Source organism: Oryctolagus cuniculus, chromosome 8 (assembly GCF_051225735.1).
Source record: "Oryctolagus cuniculus isolate XC-2025 breed Fujian yellow rabbit chromosome 8, ASM5122573v1, whole genome shotgun sequence".
In the NCBI taxonomy this organism is placed as follows: domain Eukaryota; kingdom Metazoa; phylum Chordata; class Mammalia; order Lagomorpha; family Leporidae; genus Oryctolagus; species Oryctolagus cuniculus.
In genome coordinates, this window is record NC_142874.1 from 9,501,796 (window position 1) to 9,513,868 (window position 12,073).

Genomic DNA, 12,073 nt, shown 5'->3' on the forward strand with positions numbered 1-12,073 from the left:
GTTCCCCAGTTCCAGTTTCCTGCTAATGCAAACCATGGAAGACAAATATTGGGCCCTTGCCACTCACTTGAGAGACCCAGATGGATTTCTTGGCTCCTGGCTTCAGTGTGGCTCTGTCCTAGCTGTTGCAGTCATTTAGAGCAAACCAACAGATGAGAGCGCTCTGACTCTCCATCTGTTTTGTCTGTCTGTCCAGTATCTCACTATCTCTATCTCTTTGCCTCATTCTCTTAAAAAAAAGATTTATCTATTTGAAAGAGCAAAAGAGAGATGAGAGAGAGGAGAGAGAGAGAGAGAGAGAGGCAGACAGAGGTCTTCTATCCACTGGTTCATTCTCAGAATGGTTGCGATAGCCTGGGCTGGACCAGGCAGAAGCCAGGAATCTGGAATTTGCTCCAGGTTTCCCATGCAGGTGACAGGGGTCCAAGCACTTGAGCCATGCTGGCAGCCTTCCCAGGCATATTAGCAGGTAGCTGGACTGGAAGTGGAGCAGCCAGGGCTTGAACTGGCATGCTAATTTGGAATGCTAACATCACAAGTGATAGCTTAGCCTGCTGCAACACAATGCCAGCTTCTCTCTGCCTCGTAAATAAACAAGAAATGAAATGCTGTGCATAGTTTGCACTGATTTTCTTCTGAAGAGTTCATTCTATACAAGTTATCTGTGTTGTTCCAAAACCAAAACTCCTACTCTCTCGTAATTTGAAATCTTTTTGTTTGTTTGTTTTTAAAGATTTTTTATTTATTTATTTGACAGGTAGAATTACAGACAGTGAGAGAGAGAGAGACGGAGAGAAAGGTCTTCCTTCCATTGGTTCAGTCCCCAAATGGCTGCTACAGCCGGCGCTGCGCCAATCAGAAGCCAGGAGCCAGGTGCTTCCTCCTGGTCTCCCATGTGGGTGCAGGGCCCAAGCACTTGGGCCATCCTCCACTGCCCTTCCGGGCCACAGCAGAGAGCTGGACTGAAAGAGGAGCAACCAGGACTGGAACGTGGAGCCCAGGTGGGATGCCGGTGCCAGAGGCAAAGGATTAGTCAAGTGAGCCATGGCAATGGGCCCCGTAATTTGCAATCTTTATTGAAGAGATATATTGTGTAAGAACTTATACCAAAGTCCTTATCATTTGCACTTTGATTAAACAAATAGTCATAAATTAGTACATAAATGTATCATTTTAAAATGCCAAATGCCTCCGGAGGGTGGGGAATGAGAGAAAATGCAATCACATAATAATAGCTTGTAATTTATATTAAACTTCATAAAGCACATCTGAGGTATTTGTAGGGAAAGGATCTGTCAGATAATAGTGGGTAGAGAATGGCTTTCAGAGGGCAGAGAAGGCCCCTGTAAAAGGAAAATTCCCGGGGCCGGCGCTGTGGCACAGTGGGTTAAAGCCCTGGCCTGAAGCACCAGTGTCCCATATGGGTGCTGGTTGTGGTCTGGGCTGCTCCTCTTCCAATCCAGCTCTCTGCTATGGCCTGGGAAAGCAGAGGAAGATGGCCCAAGTCCTTGGGTCCCTGCACCTGCATGGGAGACAGGGAGAAAGCACCTCGCTCCTGGCTTTGGATCCACGCAGCTCCGGCTGTTCCGGCCATTTGAGCAGTGAACCAGTGGATGGAAGACCTCTCTCTCTGTCTCTACCTCTCTCTGATACTCCGTCTTTCAAATAAATAAAATCAATCTTTAAAAAAAAAGAGGGCCGGCGCCGTGGCTCAATAGGCTAATCCTCCGCCTTGCGGTGCCGGCACACCGGGTTCTAGTCCCGGTCGGGGCGCCGGATTCTGTCCCGGTTGCCCTTCTTCCAGGCCAGCTCTCTGCTGTGGCCCGGGAGTGCAGTGGAGGATGGCCCAAGTACTTGGGCCCTGCACCCCATGGGAGACCAGAAGAAGCACCTGGCTCCTGCCATTGGATCAGCGCGGTGCGCCGGCCGCAGCATGCCGACCGCGGCGGCCATTGGAGGGTGAACCAATGGCAAAGGAAGACCTTTCTCTCTGTCTCTCTCTCTCTCACTGTCCACTCTGCCTGTCAAAAGAAAAAAATAAAAAATAAATTTAAAAAAGGAAAAAAAAATTCCTGGGGCTGGTGTTGTGGCGTAGTGGGTAAAGCCGCCACCTGTAGTGCCAGCATCCCATATGGGTGTCGGTTTGAGACCCAGACGTTGCACTCCAATCCAGCTCTCTGCTATGGCCTGGGAAAGCAGTGGAAGATGGCCCAAGTCCTTGGGATCCTGCACCCACATGGGAGACCCAGAAAAAGCTCCTGGCTCCTGGCTTCAGATCAGTGCAGCTCTGGCTGTTGTGGCCATTTGGGGAATGAACCAGCAGATGGAAGACCTCTCTCTCTCTCTCTCTCTCTCTCTGCCTCTCCTTCTCTCTCTGTGTAACTCTGACTTTCAAATAAATAAATACATGTTTTTTTAAAAAAAGGAAAATTCTTATTTCAAGTAGGAAGTGAAAGTAGGCCAGTTGAGTTGACATTTTGAACAAAGGTTATGCACACTTTTTAAAAAGATATATTTTATTTATTTGAAAGGCTGAGTGAGAGAGAGACAGAGAAAGAAAGAGAGCAGCCATTTGCTGGTTCACTTACGAAATGAGAGCCATCCTGTAGCCAGGAGCCTGGACTTCCATCTGGGTCTCCAACATGGGTCATAGGGGCCCAAGAACTTGGGTCATATTGGACTGCTTCCCCAGATGCGTTAGCAGGGAACTGGATCAGAAGTGGAGCAGCTGAAACTCGAACAGAGCCACTGGTCTACCTAAATCCATTGTCACTTTTTCCTTACTATAAGAACCTTGATAGTTCAATTAGATATTCTGTTTCCCAAGACTATAGAAAGTGAGCTACTTAACATTTTGATACGCATTTCTGTTATTCACTTACTAAAAATCTCCTACTATTCCGAACTGAATGGCTTTGATCAGTAAATTCCAGAGGTGTTTCCTCCTTGGCCTATGCTCACATGCAGCATGTAACCACAGCGTGCAATGCTGCAGAAAGAAATACAAGCAGGAGTTACTGGGTAGGGACTCTGGACAAGCTCCTCCGCAGGGGCAGGCTCCACTGGCTTTCTCTTAGCCTCCAACACTCTGCTCTTCCTCACTCGTCCTTCTCCTGGCTTCCTGCCTGGAGGACAGACGGCAGAACCAGACGGGGAGCAGCCAGGCTACAACTGTGCGGGGAAAATCCTATGCTGCAGTGGCTGGGAAGGAAGAAGATGCAGTCCCCGAGCCGTCTTCCCCTGCAGCTCCTGTTAGGTGAGGAAAATAAGCCCCGAAGTGTCAAGTCAGTGAAGTCGTGGACATCTGCTCCACAGAGCCAAATGTGGTGACCAACTTCGCAAATATTCTGTGTAGGATGGAAGAAAATAAAGATTTGAATCTGTTCCATTAGTAACATATCTTAAAAGCAAATGGCTCAAATAAAAAATGCTTTATACTTGCCCGCCTTGCCTTTCTCCTTCTCTTTTCTTTCCCTTGGCAAACAATAGAAGTTCAATCACAGGGGGTAGTTTCCCTTCATGACGAAGTCCTAGATTCATTGAAAATATGAGCACTATTTCACATATGTTAAATAACCAGGAGGCCGGTGCTGTGGTGTAGTATGCTAAGCCTCCGCCTGTGGCACTGACATCACATATGGATGTGGGTTCGAGTCCCGGCTGCTCCTCTTCTGATCCAGCTCTCTGCTATGGCCTGGGAAAGCACTGGAAGATGGCCCAAGCGTTTGGGCCCCTGCACCCATGTGGGAGACCTGGAGGAAGCTTCTTGCTTCGGATTGGCCCAGCTCTGGCTGTTCTGGCCATTTGGGAAGTGAAGCAGTGGTCGGAAGCCATTTCTGTCTCTCTCTCTCTTTATTGGTAACTCTACCTCTCAAATAAATAATGAAATAAAATCTTTAAAAAATAATCTAAATGTACCAATATGACACAGAGTGTTTACCTAGAATGAACAGGGGTGATAATTATGCAATTGAATGAACCCTGGGTTATAATACTGGATCCTCTAGTAGTTTCTGTATAGTTGCAGACAAGCTGTTTAAAATTTCTCAGCTCCCATTTCCTACCTGCCAAATGGTAATTAAATATTTATGTTATAGTGTTAATACAAGGATGATGACCATGATTCCATAATGATGCTCAGTATCTGGTACATGCTTGCATTTCTCTGGGTGTCTGATGGTGTAGGTGTTGTTAGGAGAGAATATTTGCTAGCGAGGCCAGCTTTGTCCTGGTCCTGGGGATTAATTTGATATTTGAGCAATGAACCTTTTTTGGAAAGCTAATAAACCTGCAAGGAAGCATACTGATTTTTTTTCAATGGAAGCTATTAAAAGCTATTTTTATTCTGACTGCACTTTCCTCTGGGTGCTATTACAAAGGGTTGTGCAAACACGTGGGATGTGATTTACCTGACCACATCACTGTGGGGAAGAGAAGTTGTCACAGAGGAAGACCGACTTCAGAGTAAGGAAGACTTACAACAGAGATGCTTTAAGAACAAGCATTTGTTTTTCATCCTAATGGAGGCGAAGGAGATCAAGGTCGAGGTGCCTACAGATTCAGTGTCTGGTGAGGTCCCCTGATGGAGCTCCCCGGGACGCCTTTTATAAACACAGTCCCATTCACGCGGCACCACCACTCTGACTCCATTACCCTCCCAAGCTAATACTTGCAGACATTGTCACAGAGGGGGTTGGGATTTTAATGTAGGAATTTGGAGAAGGAGACGACATAAATACCTCATAACCATAGAGTTCCTGATGTGTTTTAGGAACTGCTACTCACATAAACTCAAGTGAGATCTAAAATGTGGAAACAAAACAGAGTTGTCTTTCATTTATGTTGGTATACTTTTCTTTCTGCATGGTTGTGCATACACAGGGATTTTCTACCATATCACTAAACATCCAGTCTCTGGCTTCAAACAGCTGTACATGTTTAGAGGTTGCTGACTGACAGCTGCAGTCATTCCACCTTTCATCCTTCCAAATGACAGATTCAGTGATGAATCTTTTTTTTTTTTTTTTTTTTTTTTTTGGACAGGCAGAGTGGACAGTGAGAGAGAGAGACAGAGAGAAAGGTCTACCTTTGCCGTTGGTTCACCTTCCAATGGCCGCCGCGGCCTGCGCACCACGCTGATCCGATGGCAGGAGCCAGGTACTTATCCTGGTCTCCCATGGGGTGCAGGGTCCAAGGACTTGGGCCATCCTCCACTGCACTCCCGGGCCACAGCAGAGAGCTGGCCTAGAAGAGGGGCAACCGGGACAGAATCTGGCGACCCGACCGGGACTAGAACCCGGTGTGCTGGCGCCGCAAGGCGGAGGATTAGCCTAGTGAGCCGCAGCGCCGGCTTCAGTGAGGAATCTTTAAACTCAGACATTTCTGCTGTAACATTTCAATGGCACCTCAGTTGCGTCTCAGCAAGAATCTCTTCAGTTATAAAGGATTCCGGGTATCCTTTCAGACTATAAGAACTCTTTCTGAAACACGACAATGAATTACTTTTTAAAAAATATTTTATTTATTTTTTGAGAGGTAGAGTTGGAGAGAACCAGACAGAAAGGTCTTACATCCTTTGGTTCTCAGAAGTGATCTGAAGGAGACACACACACAGGAGTATCTATGAGGGGTCTGTGAAAAGTTCCTGGATCATGCACAGTGTGAAAAAAACTATGCATGGGAAAACTCTGCATGAATTTCAAAATATTTTTGCACCAAAATAAATTTTACAACAAAACTTATACTTTAATGTTGTTTTCCCATGAACTTCTTGAAGTAGTGTTGTACATATGCCAGTCCCAAGAGACCCCTTTCCATTGCCAACTGGTATTTACAGCACCTTGGGGCAGTTCACCCCCAAATCCTTCTGAAGGAGGTCAGTGTGACCAGTGGATTCATGCCGCTTCTGAGACTAGGTTACACAGAGGAGGCTTCTCATCTCTGCTTCTCTGTTGCATCCCTCTCTGGGGAGGCCAGCATCCCTGTCATGGGTGCAGCCCACCAAGCCCGGAATGGATGTGTGTTGCAGGCAGTCCTTGGGATGGATCTGGAAGAGGATCACCCGCCTCTTCCCATGAGGCCAGTCCTGACTAACACCAGGAGTACAGCACCCTAGGAGACACTGAGCTCAGCAAGGGAGCTAAGTCACCTTTGTGCTCCTGACAGAAGTGGTATGAAAGAATGCCTACACGTTTGTTGATTCAAGATCCTACATTTTCCAGTAATTAGCTACACAGCAACACATAGCTAATACAATGTGCAAAAACAAAAGTAGATATATTGATCTATGGGGGTCATTTGTTACACAGCAACAGAAAGCTAAGACAGTATGTAAACACATATATTGTTCTATATGGATATGTATGTCTCTATTTGAATATTAATATATTTATATTTAATTTTGATGAATGTTTCAAATAAGGTTAAAAATATCAATTTCTGGTCAACATTAAATTCAATGCAGTATTGGAATAAATTGTTAAATCCTTACAGTAACTTAAAATATATACTGCTACTGCCATCTATTGGTGATTTTAATAACTTCCACGTTTATTTTCTAATGTTTTCTCTTTTAGGGTGAACCATAATTGGGATACACAAAAACATATTTAAGCTTTTGAATACTGTTTAATATAAGTAAATATTTTATCCATATTACCTATTTAGATAATAACTTATGCTAGGGAATACATATATAAATATATTTAAAGATTTTATTTATTTATTTGAGAGGTAAAATTACAGAGAGAAGGAGAGACAGAAAGATCTTTCACCAGCTGGTTTACTCCCCAAATTGTTGCAATGGCTGGAGCTGGGCCAATCAGAATCCAGGAGCCATGAGCTTCCTCTGGGTCCTCACCGTGGTGCAGGGGCTCAAGCACTTGACCCAACTTCCATGGATTTCCCAGGTCATAAGCAAGAGCGCTGGATCAGAAAAGGAGCAGCCAGGACTTCAACCAGTGCTCATATGGGATGCTGGCACCGTAGGCAGAGACAGCCTACTACACCACAGCGCTGGCCCCGTCCTAGAAAATTTTGATAATTTGATAATGGCTATGAGTAATAAGATTTTTCATCAATCAATTACATTATTCTAATAATTTTATGATTCTATCATAATTATTGAAAAAATTCTCACTTTTGATAAATATATAATATGTGTCTGTAGTATATATAATAACAGAACACTGAAAGATAAAATTGTTTATTTGTTTTTTTTTTTTTTTTGACAGGCAGAGTGGACAGTGAGAGAGAGAGAGAAAGGTCTTCCTTTGCCGTTGGTTCACCCTCCAATGGCCGCCGCGGCTGGCGCACTGCGGCCGGCGCACCGTGCTGAACCGATGGCAGGAGCCAGGTACTTATCCTGGTCTCCCATGGGGTGCAGGGCCCAAGCACTTGGGCCATCCTCCACTGCACTCCCTGGCCACAGCAGAGAGCTGGCCTGGAAGAGAGGCAACCAGGACAGAATCTGGTGCCCTGACGGGGACTAGAACCCGGTGTGCCGGCGCCACAAGGTGGTAGATTAGCCTAGTGAGCCGCGGTGCTGGCCAAAATTGTTTATTTCACAATAACAATTGGAACAATATTAGAGGTCTTCAAAAATTCATAGTAGACATAAAATGTCTATACTACCTAAAGCAATCTACATATTCAGGGCAATCCCTATCAAAATATCCATGGCATTTTTTACAGTATTAGGAAAAGCAACCCTAAAATTCATATGGAATCACAAAAGACCCGAATATAACCAAAGCCATCCTGAACAAGAAAAAAGAAACTGGAGGATCATAATACCTGACTTCAAAGCATACTAGAAAGCTATAGTAATTCAAACAGCATGGTACTGGCATAAGAACAGATATGTAGATCAATTGAACAGAAGAGAGCCCCCAGAAATTAATCCACATACATACAGCCAACTGATTGTTGACAGAAGTGCTCAGACTACACAACAGAGTAAGGATAGTCTCTTCAACAAATGGTGCTTGCAAAACTGGACTTATATATCTAGAAGAATGAAATTATACCCATTCCTCTCACCATATAGAAAAATCAACTGAAGATGGATCAAAGACCTAAATTTAAGATCTGAGACAACGAAGCTGATGGAAGAAAACATGGGGGAAACACTACAAGACATTAGTGTAAGGGACGACTTGTACAAGACCTTCAATGCACAGGCAGCAAAAGCAAAACTAGTTCAGTGGGACTATATCAAACTTAGAATCTTTTACACACCAAAGGAAACCATCCATAGAGTGAAGAGACATCCAACGATAACAAGGAAAAAATCTGCAAACCAAGTATCTGACAAAGGATTAATATCTTGAATACACCAGCAACTTAAAAAGTCTCAACAAGAAGAAAACAACCAATCCAGTTGAGAAATGCGCAAAAGACTTCAGTAGCCTTGCGTCGCTGGCACACCGGGTTCTAGTCCCGGTCAGGGCACCAGATTCTGTCCTGGTTGCCCCTCTTCCAGGCCAGCTCTCTGCTGTGGCCAGGGAGTGCAGTGGAGGATGGCCCAAGTGCTTGGGTCCTGCACCCCATGGGAGACCAGGAGGAAGCACCTGGCTCCTGGCTTCGGATCGGCGCAGTGGGCCGGCTGTAGCAGCCATTTGGGGGGTGAACCAGCGGAAAAGGAAGACCTTTCTCTCTGTCTCTCTCTCTGTCTCTCTCTCTGTCTAACTCTGCCTGTCAAAAAAAAAAAAAAAAAAAAAGACTTCAGTAGACAGTTCTCAAAAGAAGAAATATAAATGGCCAACAAACATAAGAAACAATGGTGGACATCACTAGCCACCAGTGAAATGCAAGTCAAAACCGCAATGAGATATCACCTCACCCCTGTCAGAATGGCTAAAATCCAAAACACAGACAGTAACAAATACTGGCGAGGAGGTAAACAACCGTGCTTACACACGGTCGGTGAGAATGTAAATTAGTGCAAACACAGTGGAAAACAGCACTGAGACTTCTTAAGAAATTTAGAAATAGGCTTGTCATATGTTCCAACAATCTCACTACTGAATATATATCCAAAAGATTTGTTTAAAGATTTTTATTTTTATTTATTTAAAAGACAGAGAGAAAGGTAGAGACAGAGAGAGGTCTTCCAGTTCTCGTGTTCACTCCCCCAGATGACTGCAACGGCCAGAGCTGAGCTGATCAAAAGCCAGGAGCCTGGAGCTTCTTCCAGGTTTCCCAGATGGGTGCAGGGGCCCAATCACTTGGGCCATCACATCCTCCACTGCTTTCCCAGGCACATTAGCAGGGAGCTGGATGGGAAGTGGAGCAGCCAAGTCCCAAACCAGTACCCAAAAGGGATGTCGGTGCTAAAAGCCAAGGCTTTAACCACCCCTACCCAAAAGATTTGAATACATTGTATAAAAGAGATATCTGCACCACCATGTTTATAGCAGCACTGTTTACAATTAGCCAAAATTTGGCACCAACCAAAGCATATACCATCAGATGAATGGTGCTATATATACAACATGGAATATTATTCAAATAAATAATGAAATGCAAAATGAATGCAACTGGAGGAGATCACATTGAGTGAAATAAGGCAGAATCAGAAAGATAAACACCACATGTTATGCCTTGTATGTGGGAAATAGAACTTAAAAAATAAGTGGCCCAAGTCCTTGGGCCCCTGTACTTGCATGAGAGACCTAGAAGATGCTCCTGGCTCCTGGCTTCAGATAGGCCCAGCTCTGGCCATTGAGGCCATTTGGGGAATGAACCAGCAGATAGAAGACTTCTTCCTCTCTCTCTCTCTCTCTCTCTCTCTCTCTCTCTCCCTTTCTCTCTCTTTCTCTCTCTTTCTCTCTCTCTCCCTCTGCGTCTCGGTAACTTTGCCTTTCAAATAAATAGATAGATAAATAAATAAATAAAAAATAAATAAATAAAAAAGAAGGAAAAGCAATCTGTATCAGTATTGCTGTAAATATAGTTTGGTAAAACTTTGTTTTAAACCTTTGTGAATCCAATGGCTAAGAATGTTATATTACTATAGTGGAAATGATCTGTGGTTACTTTAAAATTTTCTGTATATGGGTGAAATGGTCAATTTTCCATCCCATTATTGTGTATAGCTATTGTCTGTATTCCCACTAAACTAGGATCTTTTTACTTGTTAAGCTTCTTATTTGGAGAAGTATTTAGCTTTTTACTACAAAGTAAATTTAAAATACATTATATCAAAAATGTAAAAAGACAGAAAAGGGGAAGAAAGGAGAGTAGGAGAGAGAGGGAAAGAAGGAGAGAGAGTAGAAGGGACTATCATTATCTTCTTAGAACTGTATCCACAAAGCACATTGTATCTATTAAAAGCTTATTAAAAATAAAATTAAATTCATGGAAATATGTATTATGAACAAAGTTGCATAGATTTCAGATTCTTGCACCAGAAATAAACCTACCTTTTAATTACATTTTCCATGAACTTTTTGAAATGTTCTCTTATTTAACATTTTTTTTTTTTGACAGGCAGAGTGGACAGTGAGAGAGAGAGAGACAGAGAGAAAGGTCTTCCTTTTGCCGTTGATCACCCTTCAATGGCCGCCACGGCCAGTGCACCACGCTGATCCGAAGCCAGGAGCCAGGTGCTTCTCCTGGTCTCCCATGGGGTGCAGGGCTCAAGCACTTGGGCCATCCTCCACTGCACTCCCTGGCCACAGCAGAGAGCTGGCCTGGAAGAGGGGCAACCAGGACAGAATCTGGCGCCCTGACCAGGACTAGAACCCGGTGTGCCGGCGCCACAAGGTGGTAGATTAGCCTAGTGAGCCGCGGTGCTGGCCAAAATTGTTTATTTCACAATAACAATTGGAACAATATTAGAGGTCTTCAAAAATTCATAGTAGACATAAAATGTCTATACTACCTAAAGCAATCTACATATTCAGGGCAATCCCTATCAAAATATCCATGGCATTTTTTACAGTATTAGGAAAAGCAACCCTAAAATTCATATGGAATCACAAAAGACCCGAATATAACCAAAGCCATCCTGAACAAGAAAAAAGAAACTGGAGGATCATAATACCTGACTTCAAAGCATACTAGAAAGCTATAGTAATTCAAACAGCATGGTACTGGCATAAAAACAGATATGTAGATCAATTGAACAGAAGAGAGCCCCCAGAAATTAATCCACATACATACAGCCAACTGATTGTTGACAGAAGTGCTCAGACTACACAACAGAATAAGGATAGTCTCTTCAACAAATGGTGCTTGCAAAACTGGACTTATATATCTAGAAGAATGAAATTATACCCATTCCTTTCACCATATACAAAAATCAACTGAAGATGGATCAAAGACCTAAATTTAAGATCTGAGACAACGAAGCTGATGGAAGAAAACATGGGGGAAACACTACAAGACATTAGTGTAAGGGATGACTTGTACAAGACCTTCAACGCACAGGCAGCAAAAGCAAAACTAGTTCAGTGGGACTATATCAAACTTAGAATCTTTTACACACCAAAGGAAACCATCCATAGAGTGAAGAGACATCCAACGATAACAAGGAAAAAAATCTGCAAACCAAGTATCTGACAAAGGATTAATATCTTGAATACACCAGCAACTTAAAAAGTCTCAACAAGAAGAAAACAACCAATCCAGTTGAGAAATGAGCAAAAGACTTCAGTAGCCTTGCGGCGCTGGCACACCGGGTTCTAGTCCCGGTCAGGGCACCAGATTCTGTCCCGGTTGCCCCTCTTCCAGGCCAGCTCTCTGCTGTGGCCAGGGAGTGCAGTGGAGGATGGCCCAAGTGCTTGGGTCCTGCACCCCATGGGAGACCAGGATAAGTACCTGGCTCCTGCTATGGGATCAGCGTGGTGTGCAGGCTGCGGCGGCCATTGGAGGGTGAACCAACGGCAAAGGAAGACCTTTCTCTCTGTCTCTCTCTCTCACTGTCTACTCTACCTGTCAAAAAAAAAAAAAAAAAAAAGACTTCAGTAGACAGTTCTCAAAAGAAGAAATATAAATGGCCAACAAACATAAGAGACAATGGTGGACATCACTAGCCACCAGTGAAATGCAAGTCAAAACCGCAATGAGA

At 43.8% G+C, this 12,073-nt stretch overlaps 1 long non-coding RNA gene across 2 annotated transcripts in view; it reads right to left on the reverse strand.

Annotated features, from left to right (window-relative positions):
- Positions 1-6,741: 6,741 nt before the first annotated feature.
- LOC149124820 (uncharacterized) overlaps positions 6,742-12,073 on the reverse strand; it is a 40,738-nt gene continuing 35,406 nt past the window's right edge. For both annotated transcript variants that reach the window (XR_016211560.1, XR_016211561.1), the window contains exon 5: positions 6,742-7,025. This is a non-coding gene — a long non-coding RNA (uncharacterized LOC149124820). The remainder of the gene's footprint in view (positions 7,026-12,073) is intronic.